This window comes from Piliocolobus tephrosceles, chromosome 13, assembly GCF_002776525.5.
Source record: "Piliocolobus tephrosceles isolate RC106 chromosome 13, ASM277652v3, whole genome shotgun sequence".
NCBI classification, from domain to species: Eukaryota; Metazoa; Chordata; class Mammalia; order Primates; family Cercopithecidae; genus Piliocolobus; species Piliocolobus tephrosceles.
Window position 1 is genome coordinate 55,978,326 of NC_045446.1, and position 26,889 is coordinate 56,005,214.

Consider the following 26,889-nt stretch of genomic DNA (forward strand, 5'->3'; position numbering starts at 1 on the left):
TTAAGCCTCAGTGTCCTCATCCTGGGGAGGGTATTAACTGTTCCAGTGTTTTTTGTTGGTTTTTGGTGAGGAGTTGCTGAGAGGAGCGAAGTTCTTAGTTCAGTGCCTGACTCGAGAGTGCTTTCACGGACAGCATCTCTTCTGATGCTCAGCCCCAGCCCTGTCAGTAGACTCTGCAGGTGGAAAGGGGGAAGTCACATGACTTGCCCAGTGGCACATGGCCCGTTACTGGTGGAGTCAGGCACTGCCAAGGTCTTCTGACCCCTGGTGCTGTTGCAACCACTGTGCTTAATGTACTCAAGAGACTTGAAAGGCTTGGGGATTGTTTCTAGGTTTTATTTCCTGGTTCCGTGACCTGGGGCAAGTAATTTTACTTGTTGTAGAATTGTTTTAAAGAATCTGTTAAATTAGTATAATAATGCCAGCCCTAACTTTCAGACTTGTCATGTCAAACAGATGAGCCAAGATTTTGAGAGTAGTTTAGAAAAGTGTAAGGTCATACATAGCTGCAGGGTAGGGCTGGTGTATCGGGACATTTTATATCTCAGAGATGCTGTCTTATGGTCTTTAGGCTGAAAGGATGGTAGTCAGCGTATGTCACCACAACTTCACAAGGATGCTCCACCTTCCCTTGGGATCCCAGTGTTATCTCATAACTGGTTATCAAAAAGTTGACAGTTTTTGAAATCAGGTGGCAATATACTTTAGTGGAAAGTGTGCTGGACTAGGGGGAACTTGGCTGATTTCTTCTCTTAGTTCTTTGACTGCCTAACTGTATAAGGGCAGATCAAATGTTTAATCTCTCTGAGTCTCAGTTTTTCCATCTATCAAATGGCCATAAGGCCAGTATGCTGGCTTACGCCTGTAATCTTGGCACTTTGGGAGGCTGAGGCAGGAGGATTGCATGAAGCCAGGAGTTCACAACCAGCCTGGGCAACATAGTGAGACCCTGTCTCTATAAAAATAAAAATTAAAAAAGGAGCCAGGCGTGGTGGTGCATGCCTGTAGTCCCAGCTACTTCAGAGGCTGAGGCAGGAGGGTCACATGAGCCCAGGAGTTTGATGATGTAGTGAGCTATGATTGCACCACTGCACTCCAGCTTGGGCAACGGAGCAAGATCCTGTCTCTAAAATAAATTTAAAAAGAATAATAAATAAACCTGAAAAAATGATCGTAAAAATATCTGTGCAGTGTATTTCAAAAGGTTATGAGGATCAAACAAAATGATACATGTAAAAAGAATGTTACAAAGCAGAAATGTATGCTGGGGAGAGGGGAGAGGAAGGAACAGGATGGGGATGGGGATGGGACTAAACTTAGGGGGTCTGCCGTGTCCCAGGGACTGTGCTTATTTTCTGACAGGAGCATTATTATTACTGACTGTGACAGCAGCTCCCATGAAGCCTGCGCCTTAGCTGCAGACCCTGAGCAGGGCAGAGAGACGAGGCTGTATTTGTATCAGGTTTGTCGTCTGGGTTGTGACTCTCGACTTGCCTAGGATTCTTCCTGGTCCTGACCGAGTGTCTTTGCTCTCCATTTCAGGAAGATGAGAGACTGCTTAGGCGCCACCACTAGTACCATGAGTCCCTGCACTGGTTAAAGCCATCGCCACAACCTGGACAGGCAGCAAGGTAAGCAGAGAGACCAGTCCAGGCGAGCTCCTGGGATATGAGTGCATTTCCGCCCCAGTTGTGCCCGGAAAAATCCCAAATGCACAAACAAGTCAAGGCAGCGCATCAGGGTCCCTCCTACCCGAGCTCCAGGACCCAGAGGAAGGGCTGGCTTCCCCTCCAAGCGTTTCAGCTAGCTCCCTCCCCCCTTGGCAGGGATTCTTCCAAGTTATAAAAAATGAGACACTGGAGGGGAAGAAAACAAGTCCACTCACTGTCTTCTCCTTTCTCCCCTCTGAGCTGTTCAAGCAAGTTCCCAGGAGCAGTTCAGAGCCTCTGTTGGACTGGAAGGGAGGTAGGAGGAGTGGAATGCGTGCAAAAACCGAGCTGATCAAAAGACAGTGCTGTTTCATGGAAGCCTCCCAGAACTGAGAGAGAGAGAGAGAGAGAGAGAGAGAGAGAGAGAGACAGAGAGAGAGAGAGAGAAAGAAAAAGAAAAAGAGAGCGCCCTTGTGCACGCGCTAGGCCAAGAGCGCGCTGCTGTGCGCGCACCCGCCTAGCGAGGACAGGGTCTCCATGACAACTGGCCTGGCCGGCTAGCAGTGCTCTGCTCACTTGGCTGCGAGGAGCGCCGCGAAAGGTCAGAGGAAGGAGCTGTGGGAAGCTCGCAGCAGGTATCGGAGCTTAAGCCAGTGGATTTGGGGGCCGTGGGCTCCCTAGCCGGCTGTGGTGTGAGAATGGAGTGGGCAGGAAAGCAGCGAGACTTTCAGGTAAGGGCAGCTCCGGGCTGGGATCGTTTGGCCTCCTTTCCTGGCCCTTCTCTCTGGCTGTTTTCTGGGAGGCAGGCGAGTGTCTGTAGTCCCTGCTCGGGGTTTGGGGCTCAGGAATGATGTCATGCTCCAACAGTTGGATTCTATTAGCTTAAGGAGGAGGGAAACAGCCAATTTTCTTGACTTTGCAAATCTAGCTGATCTCACTCTTGCTGAATCTGAGGTGTTTAGACTTCACTCTAGAAAGCATCATTTTACTTTTATTTAGCACAAAGGGACAGGATATTTTTACAGGAAGAATCTTTTATATGGAAGAAACTGAGTTAACATCACTCCCGTGGTGTTTGTAGTTCTTACAGGGAAAGGCCAGTGCCTTTTGAGCCACTTGTTCGTCCTAGTGAATACTGTCTGTTTTGTCTCTTGGTGCTGCTATGTCTGACCTGTAATGGGGAAAAAAAAAAAAAAAAAGGCTAATTAAGCTCAGCGAGGAGGCTGTGGTGAGTTCCAAGTTCCCTCTAGAGCATTTATTAGGACAGAGGCGCTGTCACAGGGATGCTTGAGCCGGGGTTTTGCACTCTCTCTTCCAGGCAGCTTGGTAAGAATCAAGCTGTCCTCCCACATTAAAAGGTCGATCACAGACTTTCCTAGGAGGTGGGGGAGGGGGCTGGCTTGGGGTTGGGGGGCCTGCAAACAGATTTCTCATACAGATGTCCCAGGGTGAGCTCTCAGCTGCAGCTGCTAAGAGCTGGGGGACATGAGGCACTGTAGTTGTGCTGGGTGGATTCCTTTGGTTACATTTTGACCAAATCTCAGGGCACGCAGTGTCCACGCTGTGCACTCCTACACTGATTGTCCTAAGTTTTGGTAAAACTTGTTCTGACCTAGAGGAGTGGTACGTGGTGAGCTCAGTGTGGCCTAGGAAAGGAGACCTTCCCAGAAAGGCAGTTTTCTAGGTGGTAGGGTAGTGGGGTTGTCAGTAATATAGTTAGGAGGATGAACGCAGCAAACACTCCCCGCAAGGGAGACCCATCGGGGAATGTGCTTCCACTTGAGCCATGTTATGTCTTAAATTCACTTCTTGGCCTCAGGGAACTTTGCAAATGCCTTTGGTTTCTCTGTGGGATGAGGGAACAGCTGCTGTCCTGGCTCTTCGGTTTTTCTTCTTGAACTTTCTGAACAGAATGTCTTTTGTATTCTGGCAAACAATGAAGGGGCATTCTGATTAACTTCGGGTCAGCTTGCCAATGCAAGCACTGGCCATATCCCCAGTTCTGGCTCCCTAAATGTGTACACGTATGCATCATGGTTGTGGCCTGAGGGTCCACGAGGGTGAACTCCATGGCCCTGCACCTCAGATGGGCCACTTCTGAAGTTATTCCTCCTTTTGCTACACTCCAGGGATCCTCTGCTTAGTTGAAACCTACATTTTGCTGGAGGGATGTGACATAATACTGAGCCAGTGGGCCCTTCAGTTGGCAGTATAAATCCAGAACCTCAGCCTTCTTTTCTACTCGTGTGTGTAGTTGGAGCTCTTCAATTTTACCATCCCCACATGTGTGAAGGGAGCTAGCAGAGACCCAGTTTCAGGAGTTGGTGCTCTTTCTTTTGGTATAGCAAAAAGATGAATGGATTTGGGTTGCTAGACTTGAGTCGATGGCTAGATTCTGTTCCCACAGGGTGGCCACGGGCAAGTATCTTAACTAATAGGAGCTTCAGATTCTTACCTGTGAGATGGAGGTAATGATAAGAACAGCTTCACAGGACTGTTGGAAGGAGCCAGTGGGATAACTTCCGTGAAAGTAGTTAGAAACAAGTCACAGCCTATCTAATGTAACATGTTGTGAATTGAAGCTTGAGGAATGACCCAGCTCTCTCTGGAAAGTCACTTTGCCTCTCGGTTCTGGTTCTCTCATTTTATAAAGCGCCTTCTTCCTTTCTGCGTTTATAAGTAAACATGAGAAAAATCTGAAAAGACTTCTTCAGGATGTTTAAGGAAACAAATGTTGCTTTCCTTGGGTTGGGTCATTTCATAAGAGTGACGTTCGGCCGGGCGCGGTGGCTCAAGCCTGTAATCCCAGCACTTTGGGAGGCCGAGACGGGCGGATCACGAGGTCAGGAGATTGAGACCATCCTGGCTAACACGGTGAAACCCCGTCTCTACTAAAAAATACAAAAAAACTCACCGGGCGAGGTGGTGGGCGCCTGTAGTCCCAGCTACTCGGGAGGCTGAGGCAGGAGAATGGCGCGAACCCGGGAGGCGGAGCTTGCAGTGAGCTGAGATCCGGCCACTGCACTCCAGCCTGGGCGGCAGAGCGAGACTCCGTCTCAAAAAAAAAAAAGAGTGACGTTCACCGTAGACCTGGAGCCTCATAGACGATCCTGCAGAGAGGAAGCTTTCCTTGGCCACCTGACTCCTGTGTTTATATATGGTACAGAGGAGACGTATTCCAAAAGACCCGTCGCTTTTCCTGTGTCCCATAGCTGCCTGTATTTGTGGCACCATACACTTTAGCAGCTGGAAGAGGGGCTATGAGTGCCAGGCCTGGTTCCCTCATACTGCTGGGTCCTGCTGGGGAGACTCAGCAGTGGGCAAAGAGGTCTTTCTCTTCCATTCTGGGTTTAGAAGGCAGGGTTCTAACTGGGAGAAAGTGTTATTGCTCTGAAAGACTTCTTGGGAGCTGGGCAGGTCTTTCAGGAACTCGTAAGGCTACAGCTTTTGGGGAAAGAAAAGAAACAAGGAAGTGGGAATTCCAAGGGCAGAGATTCTTGATATGCTGTGGGACTGTGCCAAGGAATGGAAGAGCAGGGGAAGGGAGACTCCAGGCAAGGAGAGTCCCAGGTCTGTCCTCAGTGAGTCGATAGGGCGTATGGCATCCTAGAGTGCCTCACCCACAGCCCCAGCTTTACTGTAAGGTGGAGAAAACCTGCCAGCCATGTCCCAGAGTGGTGTCTGGGAAGAAGCCCTTGAGCAGACGCATAGTAGGCAGATTAAAAAAAACCAAAAAACAAAAACAAAACAAAGCAAGCAGCTCCCCTTCTAGGTGAGTCATGTCACAACAGCCTCTAAGGCCCGAAGGAGAAGCTGCCCACAGCTTAGATTGGGGCTACAGCTGTTCCCCACTCCCAGCAGTCCGGCTTCCCGAGCTGAGTCACAAATTGGATCTGTCTATGTTCCTTAAGGATTAAAAATTAACATTCTTGTTCTCATTCCCTCTTTCCTCCTTCTTCTACTCCCCTTCCTGTACCTTCTCCCCTTGGGCTCCGTCTCTCTAAAATTAGATATCAGTCACCCAGGGAAGAGGAAACTTTGAAATACATTGGAGAACAGGCCAAGGGCACCCTTGGTTCTGCTGGTTCAGCCTCTTTCCCTGGAATGAAGGGCGGGGATACAGATTCAGGAGGGCAATCCAAGTATCATGGCCCCACTGGTAGCCTAGACCCAAGAGAGGCTGTGCCCCACTCCCCGCCACATCTGATTCTAGGAACTGCTTTACGGGAGGTCCACCTAGCACCTCAGGGAGATGGGAGGGTCTGAGGCCTGGACCTGCTGAAGCACTTCCCTGTGGGGCAGGTGGGACTGAAGGATTGAAGAATATGTCTGCCTTCCTGTCACTCCTCTTAGCTGTTAACTGTCATTGCCCTGGAAGTGTCCCCATTTCCACTGTTGGGCCTGAGAGTGGTCTGAGGCAGCCAAGCCCAGGGAACACATAGTTGAGGCTGGGGGAGGCCTAGCAGCAGCCCTTCCGAGCTCTGGCTTGGCCTTCCTTCTGTGCCTCTGCTTGGGCTTGGGAGGCGGGTGTGTTTAGGGCAGGCTGTGAGGAGGGGAAGGGAAAATCTGCAGGCAGATAATTGAGTTCTTTGAGTTGGAGGGACCGTGGAAAGTGGAGAAGGAGCCACGAGGGCATGAAACAAACAAACAAAAAGACCATCTGGCGTAGTCTGCAGAGATTTGTCTTTAAAGCCTGTGGGAAAACTTGCATTAGTGTGAGCCTTCTCCTGGCAGGCGGGAGCTGGGGAGGCTGGGCATTCGTTTCATCCTGGAGGGGAGGTGCCGTGTGTATCTGTCTCAGTAGGTGGGTCGGGGGAACTACTGGGTGCATCTGTCTTAGGGGAACATGCCACATAATATTGTGCTGATAGAAAAAACCCGAGGTCTCTGTTTCTAGCCATAGGCCCCAGAAAGGTCTTGTGTGTGTGTGTGTGTGTGTGTGTGTATGTCTTCTGAAGGGAGAAGAGGGTGTTAAATGAGTCTAGACTACCTTATTGAAGAATTTCTCTAAAGACCACTTCTGTTATTTTTTTTGGCTCTGATGTAATGAATGTACTGTTGTTGGGGAGGCTGTTGAAACTATCAGTATACTCTTCTCATCTAAAACTGCCTGAATGTTAGATTTCACTGTCCTTATAAAAGAGTGAATTATATGCTGTTAGCGTATGAAGCCTTCTTAACCAAAGCAGAACCTATTCCTACAGGCTTGTCGCGAAACCACCACAGTTTCTCAGAGCTCCAGACTCTTCCTCTGTATGACCTGTCATCACCAAAGGGGTTGTGTGTGAGCTGGAGATGGACTGTAGGAAATCACATAGTGGATGGAGGATTATTTGGAACTGGGAAAAAATGAGATAAACTGAGGGTTACAGGAGACAAGATCTGAGGCAGGAGGAAGACTATTGGAAGGAAGCAGGAGTGAGGCAAGGGGCCCTGGGCGGAGGCAGTTCTCAGGAGCAGCAGATGGTGATCGAGAGAAGGGCTGACCTCGGAGGCCTACACAATTTAGCAGAAGGCCAGACTGCCCTCAGGGCACTCAGGGGGACAGTGTTGTGCAGGCCCTCAGAAGCACTGGAGGGGGTAGGGGTGGCTAGCATTGGGGTTAACACCTCTGTGTTTTGCTCTTGGCTCAGAGGCATCTCTGGCGCCCGTCTATGCAGTGTTGGTCTGTTCACCCATTTAGTCAGTGAATACAGAGTGTCTGGGCCAAGATCTGGGAAGGAACGCAGGAGTATCAAGTATGGACCTTACTCCTATCTATGTCATATTATAATAGATGTTGTGTTGTAGTTATTTCTTCCCCTCTCTCCGGAACTCTCAGTGTGATTAAGAGAGAAGCAGCACAGACCTGCTGCAGTTCTGAGTTCTGATGGTCGGGTTAATGACCATCTCATGCTCTTAGGCTGGGAAAAAGGGGCAGGATCCAAGAGACTGATTTCAAGCACTATTCGAATGAAGGAAGAGAGCCAACTGAAGGACTGGAAATAGGAGGGTGAGGGTTCTAGGCCTGTGTTGAAGCTTCTCTGACAGTGTCAAAGGATGGGGTATGTGGGAGGGAGTCATAGGAAAGGGGAAATGGGAAAGTTGGAAAGAAACGATCAAGTCAGCTATTTTTAAAACTCTAGTTTTGTTTGAGGAACTGATTTTTGGTGTGCTTGTGACTTGGAACACAGGCTACCTTATGGAGTTCTGACAACTGAGTTTTATAGATTGTTTTCAAATGAACTAGCCTGTGGTGTGTTTGTTCAACTCTCAGTGACTCTTAGGTACTGAGTGAGTGCATGGTGCTACCTTAGAGCAATTCTGATGGAATCATTTGCATTTAATGTGAGTATCTGACATACAGTGCAGTGCAGTGCAGTGCAGTGATTAAAAGCTATAGCTCGGGGGTCTTAGAGGCCTAGCTTTAGAACCTGACCTTGCTTTGTGACCTTGGGCAGGTTATTTAATCTCTGTGTGCATCAGCCTTCTTTGAGGCATCTGTACAATGGATGTAACAGTACTTGATAGAGTTGTGGTAAGGATTAAATGAAATGATACATGTAAATAGGCCAGTGCCTGGCGCATAGTAAATGTTCAGTGCTTTCCAGTATATTATTATCAACTTAGAGCAGCATTTTGAAGACAGTGGGCTGGTGTCTCTCAATCAGGTTGATGTTACTATGCTGGGAACAAACCAGATTCTTCTTTTAGACATAGCTGCTGGTTGGGCACAGTGGCTCACATCTGTAATCCCGACACTTTGGGAGGCCGGGGTGGGTGGATCACTTGAGGTCGGTGTTCGAGACCAGCCTGGCCAATATGGTAAAACGCTGTCTCTACTGAAAATACAAAAACTAGCTGGGAATAGTGGTGTGTATCAGTACTCCCAACTACTGCGTAGGCTGAGGTAGGAGAACAGCTTGAACCTGGGAGGCGGAGGTTGGAGTGAGCTGAGATCGCACCACCGCACTCCAGTTTGGGTGACAGAGCAAGACTTTGTCTCAAAAAAAAAAAAAAAAAAAAAAGAAGTAGCTGCTATTTTGGATCTGGTTCGTCTTTCTGTCAAGACCCCAGGTAGTCTGGTCTGGGGTCTGTGCAGTCCTGGGTATGTAATAATATGAGATTTCCTAATAATACAAGATTTCCTCCTCACTACACAAAGCTGCTTGTGTTCAGTTCCTGCCACTTGACAGACAGCTCCCCATGTCTTACGGCTGCTGCATCAGGCAGAAGGATCAAAGAAAGGGAAAAGGGGCCATGGGCAAGGTAAGGAGAGAAAGACAGTTGCTTTGGAAAGTCACCAGCAGCCAAGGAGGACTGCCCTTTCAGACCTGGCCCTACACGTTAGGAAGGTACTTGAGAGTGTCCTTTAAGAGGAAGGAGTAGGGGCCAATGATATTTTGAGGACACGGCAGCCGCTCACACTGGAGAAGCCAGAAATCCTGAGTCTGAGGTAGTCCTTGTCAGCCCAGCTTCACAGGTTCAGCTCTTTCCTCCTGCTGGGGGATGCTCACCCCTCACAGGCAGGGGAGACCAGTCCCTCCGGAACTGCTTCTCGCCTGTCCCTTTCCTGCTGGCCAGCCTAGGTGGGGCCCGAGGTCTTTCTCAGTGTGGCGTCGGAGGCCTTTCACAAGCTGCTGTCAGTGCTCTAGACCCTGGTCTCTGCTCCAGCCCTCCTTACCCCTGCTTCCACAAATACTGCCCTTGTACACTTCCAGACACAGCTTAGAGCATAGAATAGGCTTTGCAGCCAGCTCTGAGGGTTCACAGTCTGTTTTTTTCCTCTATCTGTGGACCTCTGGTGAGTTCATCTCTGTAAGCCTCAGTGTTTTCATCTGTAAATTGGGAGTGATAATATTACCCACCTCAAAGGGTTACTGTAAGGTTTCAATGAGTTAATTTACGTAAGGCACTCGACTTAGTTCTAGACACAGATATGCTCTCTATAAATGTTAGCTGCTGCTGTTGTTAGTAATCCATCCTTCCTGTGAATTTCTCTGCCTATGTATAGCAGTAGAAAGCCCCAGCCAGGTAGTCAGCAGGTCTGAATTTTGGTTCTAGCTCTGTCTCTAACTTGCTGGGTGATCTTGGGAAGTAACTTGACTTCTCTAGGGTTCAGTCTCCTCTTCTAGAAAGTAGAAGGCATGGATTCAGTGTTCTCATTGACATCCTGACTTGACACTTTTTTTTTTTTTTTTTGAGACAAAGTCTTGCTCAGTCGCCCAGGCTGGAGTGCAGTGGCATGATCTTGGCTCACTGCAGCCTCCGCCTCCTGGGTTCAAGCAATTCTCCTGCCTCAGCCTCCTGAGTAGCTGGGACTACAGGCACATGCCACCACACCCAGCTAATTTTTGTATTTTTAGTAGAGATGGGGTTTCACCATGTTGGCCAGGCTGGTGGCCAACTCCTGACCTCAAGTGGTCTGCCCGCCTCGGCCTCCCAAAATGCTGGGAGTACAGATGTAAGCCACCGTGCCTGGCCCTGACTTGACTTTTCAAATGTGTATATCTTGTGTTTTCAACTAGATTCCTTGAAGTTGTATGAAATCAAGTATAATATTTTGTACTTTTTATTTCCCCAAATGGCCAACATATATAGTTGGTGCTTAAAAAATATTTGGGTAACTTTTCTTTAACCCCATCAACCTCTAGGGAGCATTTTGACTTGGTTCTCACCACTCAGAGGCTGGAATCTTGTTTTCAGATGCATAGAGCAGTACAAGGAGGCCTCAACCTTTAGAAAGTAAGAAGGTAGGTGTCTCTTGGTGCTCTGGAAAATTTTGGTCAACAGATGTTTGGGGAACTTATTTGTTCTGCTCTGTAGCCTTAGACCAGCTCTTTGAATAAATATTGCCATCACTGTTTCCTTTTCTCAGTGGGGAAAAATGCCAGTGTTTTCTGAGCAATCCCCTCTCCTTTAGAATTTAGGGTGAGCCAGTTGGTGCCCAGAGACAAATCTGTGTCTTAGGGGAAGAGCCATCCAATAGGAAAGTAATGTTTAGAGCCTGGGCTCTGGGGTCAGATTGGGTTCAAATTCTGCCTCTGCCGTCTAATAGCTCTGTAACTTTAGACAAGTTACTTGTCCCTGCCACAGTTCCTCTTCTGTAAAAGTGAGGCAGTGGTAGCATTGTCTCATAGGATTTTAACAAAACCTAAATGCTAAATGTAAAGTGCCTAAAATAGTGCTTCCTGCCTCCTTGCTGAATAAAATGTTTGCAGTTATTGTTATGTTTATTATTCTCTTGTAAACCAAGTAGTGTTTATTCCTTTTTTTTTTTTTTTTTTTGGAGACAGAGTCTCGCTGTCGCCCAGGCTGGAATACAGTGGCACGATCTCGGCTCACTACAATTTCCACCTCCTGGGTTCAAGTGATTCTCCTGCCTCAGCCTTCCGAGTAGCTGGGACTACAGGTGTGTACCATCACACCCGGCCAATTTTTGTATTTTTAGCATAGATGGGGTTTCGCCATGTTAGCCAAGCTGGTCTTGAACTCCTGACCTCAGATGATCCGCGTGCATAGGCCTCCCAAAGTGCTGGGATTACAGGTGTGAGCCACCGCGCCCAGTCCCCCCCTTTCTTTCCCCCCCCCAAGAGAGGGTCTTACTCTGTCACACAGGCTAGAGTGCAGTGGTGCGATATTGGCTCACTGCAACTTCTGCCTCCCTGGCTCAGGCAATCCTCCTACCTCAGCCTCTGAAGTAACAAAGGTGTACCACACCTGGCTGATTTTTATAATTTTATTTTTTAGAGAGATGGGGTTTCTTCATGTTGCCCAGGCTGGTCTCGAACTGAGCTCAAGTGATCCGCCCACCTCGGCTTTCCAAAGTGTTGGAATTACAGGCATGAGCTACTGCACCCAGCCTCAGCAGTGTTGCAGTCTGTCTGTCTGTCTTTTCTCTTCTTTTTTTTCTTCTCTTTTTTTTTTCAAAGTCTTGCCCTGTCACCCAGGCTGGAGTGCAATGGCGTGATCTTGGCTCACTGCAGCCTCCACCTCCCAGGTTCAAGTGATTCTCCTGTTTCAGCCTCCCAAGTAGCTGAGATTACAGGTGCATGCTGCCATGCCTGGCTAATTTTTTGTATTTTAGTAGAGACGGGGTTTCACCATGTTGCTCAGGCTTGTCTCGAACTCCTGAGCTCAGGCATTCCATCTGCCTCGGCCTCCCAAAGTGCTAGGATTACAGCTGTGAGTCACTGCGCCAGGCAGCTGAGTTTCTTTCTTTGTGGCTTGTCTGTTGGGTTTGTTCTGCTGAGAAATGCGAGGCGATATCCCCTTCCTCTGTGTCTTGGGCAGACGGTATCAGCAGAGCAGTGATAAGCATCCCCCAATCAGCATATAGATCGGAGCTCCTGTACCTTGCTTTTGTAAAGAAATTATAAACCAGAGGGGGAATCTGGCCGAATCAAAAGAGCCTCTAGGCTGAGCGGGCCCTCTCTGAGGAGTAATATGTGTTGTATGAACAACAGGGATAGGGACATGGCAGACCCAGTGTCAAAGAGCAGGATGAGAAGTGGGAAGGCTGATGGGAGGGTGAGTGAGACAGATGGCTCTAGATAGTGAAGAGTGGCGAATGTCTCTGGGCATTTGTGGCATTGATACCTTTGGCATCAAGGTAAGTTCCTGGTACTTCATCTTCCCAAGAAATAGCCTGATCCCAGCCCCAGGTGAGACTTGCCCCAGCAGTCTCACTCCTCTTTCAGAGGAGTGGTGGATTGGGATGAGGAGGTTCTAATCTGTTTCTAAAGAGACTGAGTAGCTCCTTATCTGCAAGTGTAATTATAAAGAGATTTTCTTTTGCAACTTCAGGGAACAGGAACTTTTGCTGCCAAATTTAGCAATGTGTTTTAAGTCCCTCAAATCTTCTTTGAGTGCTACCAAAGCTCTGAGCTTTGTTGTTATCTCTTGTTGAAATGCATCCTGGAAAGGTCATATCAACAGTGCCAATTTATGGGCTTGCTGAGCCCAGACAGGCCTAGGGCAGAATGGGGAGTTCCTAAGAGTAGAGGCTTCACAAATTTACTCTTTGAGTGAGGCTGTTTACAATGTAAGGTTATTTTTGCTTTAGAAGACCAAACTCTGTAGATGATGGTCAAACATCCTGTTCTTCAGCTTTTTTACTTCTGCAGGCTCCCACAGGCAGGGGCTCAGATTCGACAGTAGCTCCCTGTAGAACCAGGAGAAGCGCAGCCTCAATGGGGCATAGAGCTCCCAAAACTGTGCCCCATACTCCTTAGTGGAGGTAAGTTTCCTTGGCAGAGTTATGCTGGAATCTCCCTCCCATTTAGTTTATTAGCAATTTGTGACCTAATATGTGTTCTGATAGAGTAATTAAAAGATGGTAAAGGCCGAACACAGTAGCTCACACTTGTAATCCTAACACTTTGGGAGGCCAGGGCAGGAGGATTGCTTGAGGCCAGGAGTTTGAAACCAGCCTGGGCAACATAATGAGACCCCATCTCTGCAAAATAAATGAAATTAGCCAAGCATGGTGGCACATGCCTGTAGTCCCAGCTACTTGGGAGGCTGAGGTGGGAGGATTGCTTGAGCCCGGGAGTTCAAGGTTATAGCGAGCTATGATTGTACCACTGCACTCTAGCCTGGGTGACAGAGCAAGATCCTGTCTCTAAAATAATAATAATAATAAAAAATGGTGAAGACTGAGGACTGTAGACACTACACATGGAATTTTGTACTTATTTGCAAAGACCTTAGGACAAAAAGGTCTGAACTTGTGTGTATATACTTTGTCACTTGGCAAAAAGGAATGCCAGTAGGGAAAGGAAATTAAAGAACTTGAATGACCCCAGCAACTATAAAGGAGTATTCTCTGGGTTTGTGCTCCTGTAGTTCCAGCTGCTCAGGAAGCTGAGGCAGGAGACTGCTTGAGCCCATGAGTTTGAGGCTGTCCTGTGCAATGATCACACCTGTGAATACACACTGCACTCCAGCCTGAACAACATAGCAAGACACTGTCTCTTAAAAAAAAAAAGGAAAAGAGAAAAAGGAGGATGGTACATGAGTGTGAGAAGAAAAAGAAAATAGCTAGGACACCTGAGACAAGGTTGGCAATGGCAGTGACCTTGGTTTGCCGTCTGTGGCTTTGACTCTGGCTGCTATGTTCGGGGAATTGAGGCTTTTGAATCTAGAAAGGAAAGACAATACTGAGGTTTCTTATTTTCTCTGCCTCTCTCCAACCTCCTGATTGACTCACCCCTTTGGGTTGAAACATAAATGGAACACGTAGCACTGTCCTTTCCGAGTCCCTGCCTCTCTGCGTTGGAATCATCACTGATGCTCACGGTTTGCTCTTGGCTTGGCTGTGCTGGGAGAGCTAGTTGTGAAGATACTGGAGGAAAGAAGAGCTATTGGTTTTGTCAACTCAATTCTAGTAAGTGCCCAGGGGGAAGTGGCAGGGATCCAGGTTAAATAGAAAGCAACCAGGGCAGGGTGCAATGGCTCAGGCCTGTAATCCCAGCACTTTGGGAGGCTGAAGTGGGTGGATTACTTGAGGTCAGGAGTTCAAGACCAGCCTGGCCAACATAGTGAAACCTTGTCTCTAAGTACGAAATTAGCAGGGAGCGGTGGCGGTTGCCTGTAATCCCAGCTGCTTGGGAGGCTGAGACAGGAGAATTACTTGAACCTGGGAGGCGGAGGTTGCAGTGTGTGCAGTGAGCCGAGATAGTGCCATTTCACTCCAGCCTGGGCAACAAGAGCGAAACTCCGTCTTAAAAAAAAAGAAAACGGAAATTGTTGTTTTATTTAAATCTCGTTAAATGGAAATAGAAAAGCCTTTTTAGTTTCTTTCCCACCTGCTCCAGTTGCAGGACCCACAACTGTTTTTTTCCCTCCATTTAGATGTAGGTGCCTATTCTGCTTCTGTGCCCAGATGGGTTTTGAAAGCAGTGATATCCAGACTTCTTTTCATCTGAAAAACACCGAAGGCCAGATGTCTACATGGCCTTGCAGTGGAGACTGCAACACCTGTGCCATCCTCCTGGGTCCCTGATACCCCTTAATGTTTTTCAGTTGGGGGGTTGGGATGGCTTTTAGTGTTTGGTGTTCCCCAAAAGTCAATCCTCAGTCTGTTCTCTTTTTAATTTACAGTCTTTCCCTGGGCTTCCATCTTCTACTGTCATCAGTTAGAGAAAGCGAAGGAGTGAGGGGGAATCTAACTCTGCCTCTCTTGCTTCAGAAGCTGAATGTATTTATTCATTCAATAAATATTTATGAGTATTCCTTCTGTTCTAGGTTTTGTTCTGTATGTGAGGAGGTAGAGATAACTAAGACATTGAAGTCCTTGTTGTCATGGAGCTTAACATATAGTGAGTGGGGAAGCATTTCAGTAAACAAGTAAACAAATCAATAGATGAGATCAAGATAGTGCTGTGAGCTAGGAAGGAAATAATGGTAATGTAATAGAGAGAGTAACAGGAACCTGAGAGATTAGAGAAGGACTCTGAGAATGACATTTGAACTGTGAGCTCAAGGATGAGAAGAAGCCGTGAATGTGCAGATTTGGGGAAAGTTCCTTTCTGGTAAAGGGAACAGCAGTCAAAGCTGCTGAGGTAGGAAAGAGCTTGACATGCAGAAAGGACACCTAGGAAGTCATCATGTTAGAATATACGGAGCAAGGGGGTGTCGGGGTGGAGGATGTGGCACAATTTGGGATAAGGTATGGAAATTTCAGAGGGAGAGAGAGGAACATTGAATCTGATTGAGAAGAATCAGTGAAAGGAGTATGGTGCTAGGTATGGTGGCTCATGCCTGTAACCCCCACGCTTTGGGAGGCTGAGGCGGGAGGATTGCCGGAACCCAAGAGTTTAAAGCTTCAGTGAGCTATAATCATGCCACTCCAGCCTGGGCAACAGAGCAAGACTCTGTCTCAAATAAAAGAATAGAAGAGAAGAGACAGAGCAATACTCTGTCTCAAAGAAGAGAAGAGAAGAGGGAAGGGGGCAAGGGGGAAGGGGGAAGTGGGGGAAAGAAGGGGGAAGAACGAAAGGGGAAGAAAGGGGAAGAGCAAGGAAGAAAGGGAAGAAGGGGGAAGAAAGGGGAAGAAGGGGTAAGGGGTAAGGGGATAAGAATATGAGGAAACAAAAGGGATCTGGAGTGGGCATAGGCAGTACCTGCTTAGCTAAGTAAGTCAAATTAATATAGTCTGCATACTTCTTGGCATCAAGCACTATGTGTTTTTAAATTATCTGCAGATTTTAGGTTTATGGTAAGACTTTAGTGTAATGCTTACTCTGTTCTAAGCATTGTGTTATACTAGGTGTTTTTATTTCATTATTTTAGTAAATCCTTAGGATGACCTGTGAGTTAATTTGTTGATGTTGTAACATCTACAGGGACGTGGAGTAGCTAACTTGCTTAAGATATAAATCTAAGGCTGTTTGATTCCAAGCATGTGTTCTTGCCACACCTCCACTCTGGTTGATATATCAAATGCAGCTCTTCTTTGGTTATCTAGAACATCTAATGAGTTTTTTCCTTTAAATCATTATGTGTTATTTATGGTCACATTGTGAATGTTTGCAGAATTGAATTAGGTTTTTTTAAGCTTTCTCTGAAAGGGGTACCTGGTTAAATACTGAGAATACGAGTCCATATAAATAACTGGGGAGGGTGGGGCTGTGGCAAGACTTGGAAGCAGTAAACCTGAATTACATCTCTTCATCTGGGCAGGAAGAAAATGGCCTTTCTCCTTAACGCTCCGTAAGTAGTTAGATGTCTTAGATTGCAGTTCCCCCTATTGTATAAGAAGATGGAATTTACTTTTGGAAAAAATAAGTGATTTGTCAGTAAACTAGTGTTTGTAAATAAACCCTGATTTCCTAGTGTACAGATATCTTCTAGAGTCTTCAAGTTTGTTGGAAATGTTTGAGAAAAGAAATGTATCAGGCCACAACTTTCACTTCTTGGAAATTGAACATTGACTAGTTTCTATGGGTTGTTACTTCTTTTTCTTTTTCGAGATGGATTCTCACTCTGTCACCCAAGCTGGAGTACAGTGGCATGGTCTTGGCTCACTGCAATTGCTGCCTCCCTGGTTAAAGCGATTCTCCTGCCTCAGCCTCCCACATAGCTGGGATTACAGGCATGCGCCACCATGCTTAGCTAATTTTTGTATTTTTGTAGAGACGGAGTTTCACCATGTTGGCCAAGCTGGTCTTGAACTCATGACCTCAGGTGATCTGCCCACCTTGGCCTCCCAAAGTGCTGGGATTACAGGCGTGAGCCACTGAGCCCAGCCCATACTTCTTTTTCTAAAGGTTTGATCCTGTTTGGATTCTATCAGTAGTGAAGGCCCAGGATTCTGAAATGAAAATGTATGCAGTATTTATAAACTCTTATTCGTTGGTGTTCATGAAATCTGTGGTCAGCCTAATCATCCTGCTTAGATGGAATAGTTTGTGAAGGGCAGAGCAGGGTGAAAGTGAATTTCAGATTTAGCATAGATTGCTAGAACATGGAGGAAATTTCTTTGGTAAGTCACTGGATTCTGCTTCCTGTCTCCCCTTCCCAGTTTGTGTCAGTAACACACTTGCTTCTGAAGGAAAGACAATGTACTTGGGAAAGATTCCTTTAGAGGGTATTGTTCAGATGGTCTTCATCACTGATTCACAATGAGCAGACATTAAATGGTCATCTGCCATGAGCAGGTACACACAGATGGGTTAGAAGGTGAGGCTGGAAAGACTGGCTGAGGTCAAATCTTTAAGGGATTGAACCATCCAGAAAGCAAAGCGGAGAATCACTTGTCCCAGGAAGCAGGAAGGAAACACAATTGGATATGGTTTGTGGAAAAGAAAGCTAGGAAACCATGTAGAAGATGGAACTGGAATGGGAGGAAACTCGCCTATTTTATTGGCTGTAACTGGAGGGTGATACTCCAGTCCCTCAAAATTCATTTAGAGCAGAAAGTAAGGGAAGTCTCGGGGCGGGTGGGATCAGAACTCCAGACTGCAGAGCTTTCAGCTTTCTGGAGCCGTAGAGCAGTGGTTTTCAGACTTGACTGTGCACCAAACTCAGAGAGCTTGTTAACCAATTTAGTAGAAATGTTTTGGTAAAAATTTGCATTTTTAACAAGTTCAGAAGTGATGCTGCTACTGTTGGCTGGGAACCCCACTTTGAGAACCACTGCTTAGGAGGCTTGGCAGCTGAGATGCCAATAAGGGTGTGAGGGTCAGATGTTAATTGGCTTGCTTTCTTTTACTGACCCAGAATTTCATGTCTACAAAGCTTTACTTTAGATGTTCTTAGGTGGCTTACTCTTAAACATCAACAAAGCCTGGTAAAGGTCCATGTTCTCAATGACTCTTTTCACCAAATCCGTATCACTTCTGGATGAGATTTCCAGGTATGTGCTCGTCTTTGAACAGATGCTTGTCTGATTTTTGGAAAATGCCCATCCTGGGCACTTGATTTCATTAGGATTGGTGATATTTATGCCAGGAAAAGCTTCCCTCCTCCTGTCAGCACTGCTTCTGACTGGCAGGGCTGTTTCAGGGACAGCCTGCACAGGCTGCACAGAGTGTGTTCTGTTGATTAGCCAAATTTACACAGGACATGCCTGGGAGATTATCTCTTTAGGCCAGGAGTTGAATTTCAAGGACAAAGTTCACAGTTGGCAGCCGAAAGGCAGAGAACACCTGGAAGAGGGAAAGGGTTTCACTTGACTTTCATTTCCCCAGGCCTCAGTGCCTCTTCCAACAGAGGCTGGGTTTTCTCCTTGTTGCTGCCTGAGCAGGTGACCTTGGGATGGTTCCCACAGAGCAGTGTGGCTCCAGGCACTGCCCTTTGCTGTCTACTTCAGCACCTGTGGCTTCAGGTGAGACACTTGCATTAGTCAATGTCAGCTGTCCTCTCCTCGGCATCATTGTTTCTTGAATTCTTTCCTGGGCTTGCTTCTCTCTTTGCAGGGAAGGCCTTCATTTTCCTTTGTAGTCCGTGACTCGCAGGTTTTCCCCGAGCTGTCCTTTTCTTACCTTCTTTCATTAGTTCAGTACAACTGTGGAATTCTGTTTCAGTGTGGGAAGGGGTATTACAGGCTGCCTGGCACAGTGCTGCCCAACTTAATCTTTGTAAGGCATACTAGATAAAGGGAGACGGCTACCCGTACGTAGCCTGAGACAACCCACCTGGGGCTTCTGTAGCCTCAGTGCTGTCCCCGGGGTGGAAGGACCACGTGGGTGGGTCCACACAGCTGTCGTCTATTTTGGGGGTACTCGCTGGGAACTTGGATTCAGTCCTGGGTGCCTGGGAGTTGAGACGTGAGAATACAGAGTGCTCAGGGTGGCAGAGTGAGGACTGGGACACAGGCCTTCGCACCTCTGCTGATTTAGGGCCTTGCTGTGTATGTAACATTGAAACTGTTTCAGATCAGCAGGCAGGCATCAAGCCGTCTATCTGGCTAACTTTTGTTTAAAATAACACAAGCAACACAAGGTGTTCTAAAAGCTTTTGCAAAATGGGGAATATGTAAGACAGAATATGAGCATCTTCTATAAATCCATGCCCCAGAAAAATGGTTATGGTTAACAGTTGGGTAGCACCAGATTTTTTATTTATTTATATTTTTTATTTATATATTTAAACTAACATCCTTGAGCCATAACAGATTCTTTAAATGATACATTTTTATATACATTTAGTTTTACACAAAAAGTTTATACTCTTAATTTAAAAAAATGGAAAGCAAAAAGTGTTGGTGAGAATACAGAGAAGTTAGAACCCTCATAGATTGTTAGTGGGAGTGTTAGCGGTACAGCTGCTGTGGGAAAGTTTGATCATTCTCCAAAAAGCCCCAGATTACCATATGACCCAGCAATTCCACTCCCAGGTATATGCCCAAAATAATTGAAAACAAGCATGCCAATGTTCATTGCAGCATTATTCACAGCAGCGAGAGGGTGGAAACAACCCAAGGGTTCACTGACTGATGCATAAACAAAATGTATGAACACAGTAATACAAACCGGACTGTTACTCAGCTGTGAAAGGAAGGAAGTTCTGATGCATACTACAATGTAGATAAACCTTGAAAATGCTGCCCTGATTGAAATAAGCCATATACAAAAGCACAAATATTTTGTGATTCTGCTTATATAAAATATCTAGAAAAGGCAAATTCATAGAGATAGGAAAATAGATTAGAGGTAAACCAGGAGCTTGGGGAGAGGGGATAATGGGGAGTTACTGCTTGATCATCGCAGAGTTTCTGTTTGGAAAAGTTTGGGAAATAGTGGTGATGGCTGCACAACATTGTGAACATAGTTAATGCCACTGAATTGTACACTCTTAAATGGGGAATTTTATATACTTTACTGCAATTAAAAAATGGAAAGAAAAGATTATACTGTACTGAAAAACATGTCACTTGTAATTTACCTAGGATATTTTTCCACCTCAGTATGTGCTTTTAAGGAGCAGCATTGCGTTTCTTTAGAGAAATATATCATCATTTATTTAATCAAGCCCCTTTTGATGGACAATTGAATTGTTTCTCAGTTGTTCCTATTATACGCAGGACTGTAATGAACAGCAGTATCCAGCTGTCTTTGCCCATGTGTCCTAGTACCTGTATTTTATTTCCTTAGGCAAAATTCCTAGAAGGAAAGATTTGCTGATCAAAGGGTGTGCTCATTATAAATGTTAATAAATATTGCCAAACTGCCTCCCAAAGAAGTTGCATCAGTGTCCTTCCCATCAGCAGTGTATGGAGGTGCCTCTTCCCACCACTCCCTGGCCGGCATAGGTGTTATACATCTTTTTACTCTTTGCCAATCTGATAGGTGAAAAAAGATTTCTTATTGTTACTTTATTTAGGATGTCTTTAGTTATTAATGAAATTAGCATCTTTTTATCTTTCTGATAGTTGATTTTATTCCTTTGTAAATTTTCTGCTCAAATACCTTGTTAATTTTTCTGTTTGGTCATTATTCTATCTTGTGGACTTGTGAGAGCTTTTACATACATACTACCTTAGGACCTTTTGCCATATGTGTTGCTGATAATTTTTCCCCAATAAAAAAAATTTTTGACTCTGTTTATGCTGATTATTTGCCTTTCACATGTTTTACGTTTTTATTTAGGCAAATATTTTTCTTCAAGGTGCTTCCCCCCATCCCCCTTCTTGGCTATGGAGTTGAATTTTCTGTCATACTTGGAAAAATCTTCACTTGTCAGAATCAGAAAAAAAAGTGGTTCATGTTTTCTTTTAGTGTTTTTATGGTTCCAGTTTTTATATTTAAACTTTTTGCTGTAAGGAGAGAAGTAAGAATTAAATTTTCTTCCTCTTTTGTGTGTGTGTGTGTGTGTGTGATAGCGTTTCACTCTGTCACCCAGGCTGGAGTGCAGTGGTGTGATCTTGGCTCACTGCAACCTCTGCCTCCTGGGTTCAAGTGATTCTCCTGCCTCAGCCTCCCAAATAGCTGGGATTACAGGCACCTACCATCATACCCAGCTAATTTTTGTGTTTTTGTAGAGATGGTGTTTCACCATGTTTGCCAGGCTGGTCTTGAACTCCTGACCTCAGGTGATCCACCCGCCTTGGCCTCCCAAAGTGCTGGGATTACAGGCATGAGCCACCGTGCCCAGCAGGAATTAAATTTTGTTGATAAGAAAACCTAAGATAACCTTTTTTTCTATCAAATTTTTTCTTTATGTAAAATTTGTAAACTTCTTTTCACTTAAGGATGTACCGTAACAATTAAAAACATTTTCTGTGACATTTAAAGTAATATCCTTTTTTTTTTTTTTTTTTTTTTTTTTTTTTGACACGGTCTTGCTCTGTAGCCCAGGCTGGAGTGCAGTGGCATGATCTCAGCTCATGCAACCTCCTCCTCCTAGGTTCAAATGATTTCCATGCCTCGGCCTCCCAAGTAAGTGGGACTACAGGCACATGCCACCACACCCGGCTAATTTTTTGTATTTTTAGTAGAGATTGGGTTTCACTAGTTGACCAGGCTGGTCTTGAACTCCTGACCTCAATTGATCCACCTGTCTTGGCCTCCCAAATTGCTGGGATTACAAGGTGTGAGCCACTGCACCTGGCTTAGAATATTTCTGATTCAGTTTACAAAAAAAAAAAAAAAACCAACAACAAAAAAAGCCTTTAGTGAGAGAGGCAGATTAAAAATTTCACCCAAGTCTTCTGATTCCTAATCCTGTTTTTTGTTTGCTTTCTCTTATCCTAAATACAACACAACCAGGTTTCTTTTATTAACGTTTGGGGATAGTTGCATGAATCCTCTTTGCAAAACTTTCCAGTGCCTCTTATGTGCAATTGTATTGACACGCTGGACCTAGATCTGGTGACATAGAAGCCTCTCCCTTAAAAATTATACCTGCTTTGATGAGCTCACCCTGGCTGAGGTGGCAGCAGGTGGGCAGCTGGTACTGAGGAGAGGCAGTAGGCCAAAGTCTAAGCAGGTATTAAGACCCAGAAAGGGCGTGGCTTTCGGAGAAGAGCAGCTTGAAAGGTGTGAGGAAATGGAGCTGCTTTGTGAACAGATTCAGGAAGGTTTTTGAAGTAAGAGAAGGAAAAGAAATAATGTTTATTGAGTACCTACTTATGTCCCAGACACTAAGCTAGTCAGGTCCCATCTAACTGTGTTTTAAAAGGCAGCTTTTAGTGCTGGATCAACCTAGTGTTGTTGATCCCAAGGGTTGCGAACTTGCGAACTCAGAAAAGGAAAGTTAGAGTTTAGGAGACCGAGAAAAGCAGGATTTAGAGGGCATCATTTCTGCTCCATCAGCCAGGGGCTTAAACAGAATTTTGTTTTTTTGAGACAGGGTCTTGGTCTGTTGCATGGGCTGGAGTACAGTGACGCTATCACAGCTTACTGCAGCCTCTACCTCCTGGGCTCAAGTGATCCTCCCACTGCAGCCTCTGGAGAAGCTGAGACCATGGGCACGAACCACCATGCTTGGCTAATTTTTAAAATTTTTGTAGAAATGGGGCTTTGCCGTGTTGCCCAGGTTGGTCTCGAACTCTTGGGCTCAAGTGATCCTCTTACCTCAGCCTCCCAAAGTGCTGGGATTACAGGTGTGTGCCACTGTGCCTGGACAGAAATGTTTTTAGTAGAAATAGGCTAAGTAAGGGAGCAGGAGAAACCACTTCCAATCAGCATACATTCATTAGGCCCCTGCAGGACCAGCGCACAGACACATAGCACTTCCTCATGGGACTTAATAGTTTATTGGACAAGGCATATGAAAAGCCAGTATACTGCTTTGCAATTTATGCCACCCTAGATGTTTCACTAGGAGGAGAGGATTAATTGAATTACTGGTGGGAGGAGAGTGGGGAAAAGTAGGGCACGGTTTCACAGAGGAAATGGTGCTGGTACAGATTTCGAAGGAGGCATAGTTCTTTTATAAGGAGACAGGGCAGGGAGGGGCATTCCAGGTAGAGGGATTTGCGTGCACAAAGACAGGAGTGAAGTTGTAAGTGTAGAGTGTGCAGGGAAGTCCCAGTTGGTCATGTTTGTTGTCCTTGGCAGGGTAGAGTGAGGAATGTCAAGATAAGACTCCAGAGACAAGTCTCAGGGCTGGCTCTTGAAAGGCTGGATCTACCAGTACCAGTGTCCTGCCTACCAGACCACCCCAAAACATAGTGGCTTAAAACCACAATACTTGCATGGTTCTGGGGTTCATGCTTGGGGTCTTCTTGGGTAGTTTTAGTTAGATGGTGGGGGCCTCAGCCTCCTGAGTAGCTGCGTCTACAGGTGTGTGCCACCACACTCTGCTAAATCTGCTAATTTTTTTTTTTTTTTATTGTTTGTAGAGATGGGGCTCTTGTGTTGCCCAGTTTTAGACACTTCTTATTTCTTAACCTGAATTCACTTTTCACATTATGGATTTGTCTGATTGTTTCTTTGGGGTATTGTTCAGGTTCTTCCTCTCTCCCCTGTGTATTCTATAAACTGTAAGTTACATCTAGAGACCTGATTAGATTTAGGTTAAGCATTTTGGGGAGAAAACAATCCTTTGTAAATGATGCAGCAGATCAGAGGCACATGATGTTTGGCTGGCCCATTATTATTGATGCTAAGTTTGATTACTGGTTAAGGTAGGATCAGCTGCATTTCTCCATCGTGAAATTATACTTTGCATTTTGTGACTAGCAGGTAGTCTGTGTGTGACCTTTGGCATTGTTCCCCATTAATCTTGCACTTAAGTTGTTTTATTGTTAAACGTTTTATTATGGAAAATAACAAGCATAACCAAAGTAGAGAGAATAGATGACCACTGTTGTGTCCGTCATCCAGCTTCAACCGTTATCTGTAACTATTAATTAATAACTATGACTATTAACATGTGAACTAGCTTGTTTTATTTCTATTTTTGTCCACTACTCTTCCTTTTTTACCACTGAATTTTTTGAAGCGAACTCCAGGCATCATACCATTTTATTCATAAATGCTTCAGAATGTATCTCCGAAAGACCTTTCAGAAGTGTATTGGTTGTGTGGTATCTGACTAGCAATTTTTAGGTGTGCTGACAAAGGAATGGAGAATACCATAGTTAGGGATTTTTAGGTAGGTACAGTGGAAAGAGAAAGGAGCTGTGGATTTGAGATTGATCCATGTATGATGAATCATGGATTCCAACCTGGATTGGCAGAAGGAAAGGCCAGGAGGTGGCTGATATACACTAGGAAAAAGGCTTAAGGGAACAGAGGCCTGACCAAGGTCAAAGAGCAGCTGTCAGGTAGTGAATGGTCAAAAGATAGACAGGAAAGGAAACTGTGGTCAGACAGTAGAGGGCAAGGTTTTGAAATGGGTAGTCCAAGGTTCAGGGTTTGTGCAAAAGTGTGAGTGACTCAAGTGGAAGTGGAATTGATGTCAGGGAATCAGTTGTGAGATAAGAGTTTTGAGTGTATCCATCCACATAGCTATTGAAGTTGCCAGGGTAGAGAGAGCGCCCTCGGGGAGAGCCTGGTGTGTGTTAGGGCAGGAGATGGTGCATGATTCTGTGAAGAGTTTGAAGACGTGGGGTAGTTGCTTTACTGCAGAGCTGGGGCACTGTGGAATCGGTTGAAAGCTCAGCCAGTGGTGGAAGAAGACAAGGTAAGAAAAATGCAAGATACCCATTTTAAACAGTTTTAAATTTATTGTGCTCTGTTGGACCTTGCTGCCTGTTGGTTGGAGTGGAGGAAATTAATGAGGTAGGGGGTTGATACTGAAGGGGAAAAGAATTGTGATACATAGGTGGGGTTGAAGCAGGAGCCCTTGAGAGGAGACGCAGTGAACCCCTCTTCCTGTTTTATCTCTGAGGGATCCCTTTGCTTAGTAACCCCAGTGCTTTCCTGTTTGGGGTTTGTTTTGGTAGGTAGTAGATCTGCTTTGCATTCTTTACACTTCACTTACAGGGTTTGGATGGGTTGAGTAGAGAAGGGGTGGTTGTCCCTGAGTGAAGCAGTGTCCCTGAGTGAACCAGAGAACCCACCCCAATGTTTTCTTGCTGCTGGTGACCACTTGCCTCTTAAACATCTAGAAAGCCCTTGACGCCCAGGACTAGAGGTAGAGTGACCCCTTTTCTGAGCACATCATATTCCAAACTTTGTCTCTTGAACTACCAGGGAAGTCATGCATGTCTCCTAGGTAATAGCCATCAAACTTATAGGAAAGAAGCACATTGTAGGTTTCAGAGTTTTGGAGAGCTTTGATTTCCAAAAGTCTTGGATTTGTAGATGAGCTAGAAATTAAAGCTTGAAATAATTCTTCTTCTCAAAGATAGTGTTTCTTGAAATAATTCTTTGAGAATGGTCATCACTGAAGGAGATGAGATTAAAAGAGAGTTGAGAGAAAAGAAGGCCTACCTGGCCAAATGCCAGCATCTCCTGGATTCTGAAGCAAACAGGAGTCTGTGCCCATGGACACTAGATGTGGGATGATTTCTCACTATCTTGCCAGACACCTGTGTTTAAGGGAGTGACTGACCCACACACTTGCTTACATGTTTTTATGAGTTTTAGTGTTGAGAGAAAAGTTCTCCTCTTAGGCTATGTTTAGAGTTCACTTCCTGCTGAGTTTGCCGGTGTGTGTGCAGTAGAAATGCCAGTTCTGGCCTGGCATGATGGCATGTGCCTGTAGTCCCAGCTGCTCAGCAGGCTGAGGCAGGAGGATCACTTTGCCCAGGAGTTCAAGTCCAGCCTGGGCAACATAGCATGTCCCTGTCTCTTAAAAAAAAATGAGAAAGAAAACTGTCAGCTCTGCTTTACGTATTCTTTTCCTGGAGGATGATGATAGTTATTTACATAGGAATATTGCCTTATAGCATATAGCATATTTTCATATACATTGTTTCTTCAGATTTATATCCTATCTTCTCAGAAGAGAAAATTGATGTGTCTGGCTGCAGTTGACATAAAAACACCCTACTGTACTTTCCATGGCATAGTAGAAGGAATGAGAATTTTGAAATCAGTCCTGGTTTGAATTGTGGCTCCTCCTTTTACTAGCTGTATGACTTGGGCCTTGGTTTTTCTGTTTGGTAAAATAGAATTGGTAACATCTACCTCATAGGATTGTGTTAGAGTATTAAATGAATTAACATAATTAACACCTGGGAACAATGCTTGGCACACAGCAGATAACTGGTAAAGAGAGGCCTTAGTCATGTTAATAATATAGAAACAGAAATAACATCAGCACCAAAGAAAAGAAGAGCAGGCAACTGTTCTAATCTTGTTTTTTTTTGTTGTTTATTTGTTTTCTTTGAGACATTGTCTTGCTCTGTCACCCAGGCTGGAGTGCAGTGGCACAGTCACAGATCACTGCAACCTTGCAGCCTCCACCTCCTGGGCTCAAGTGATCCTTCCACCTCAGCTTCCTGAGTAGCTAGGACCCCAGATGTGTACCACCATGCCCAGCTAATTTTTAAACCTTTTGTAGAGACGGGGTCTCGCCATGTTGCCCAGCCTGATGTCAAAGTCCTGGTTTCAAGAGACCTCCCGCTTCGGCCTCCCAAAGTGCTGGAATTACAGGCATGAGCCACTGTGCCTGGCCTTCCTAATCCTGTTCATTAACGTGATTGCTATGAATGGCCTTCTCCTTGGCAGTTGACATACCACTTTCTCAAAGGACAAAGTTTTTTAAATGAGTTTTATATTTTAATGAAATGTATGTGGATATGTAAGGCAATATTGAATGATGTAATAGTAATTTTTACTTTTTTAAAAGCAAGAAGCATGTTTTATTTATTTATTTATTTATTTATTTATTTATTTATTTATTTATTTATTGTTTTTAC

The 26,889-nt window shown here is 45.3% G+C and overlaps 1 protein-coding gene across 1 annotated transcript in view; it reads left to right on the forward strand.

The window, feature by feature from the left end:
- Positions 1–2,149: 2,149 nt before the first annotated feature.
- DENND2B (DENN domain containing 2B) overlaps positions 2,150–26,889 on the forward strand; it is a 116,413-nt gene continuing 91,673 nt past the window's right edge. The window contains exon 1 of the mRNA XM_023189897.1: positions 2,150–2,380. The gene's annotated coding sequence lies outside the window, so the exon portion shown is untranslated. The remainder of the gene's footprint in view (positions 2,381–26,889) is intronic.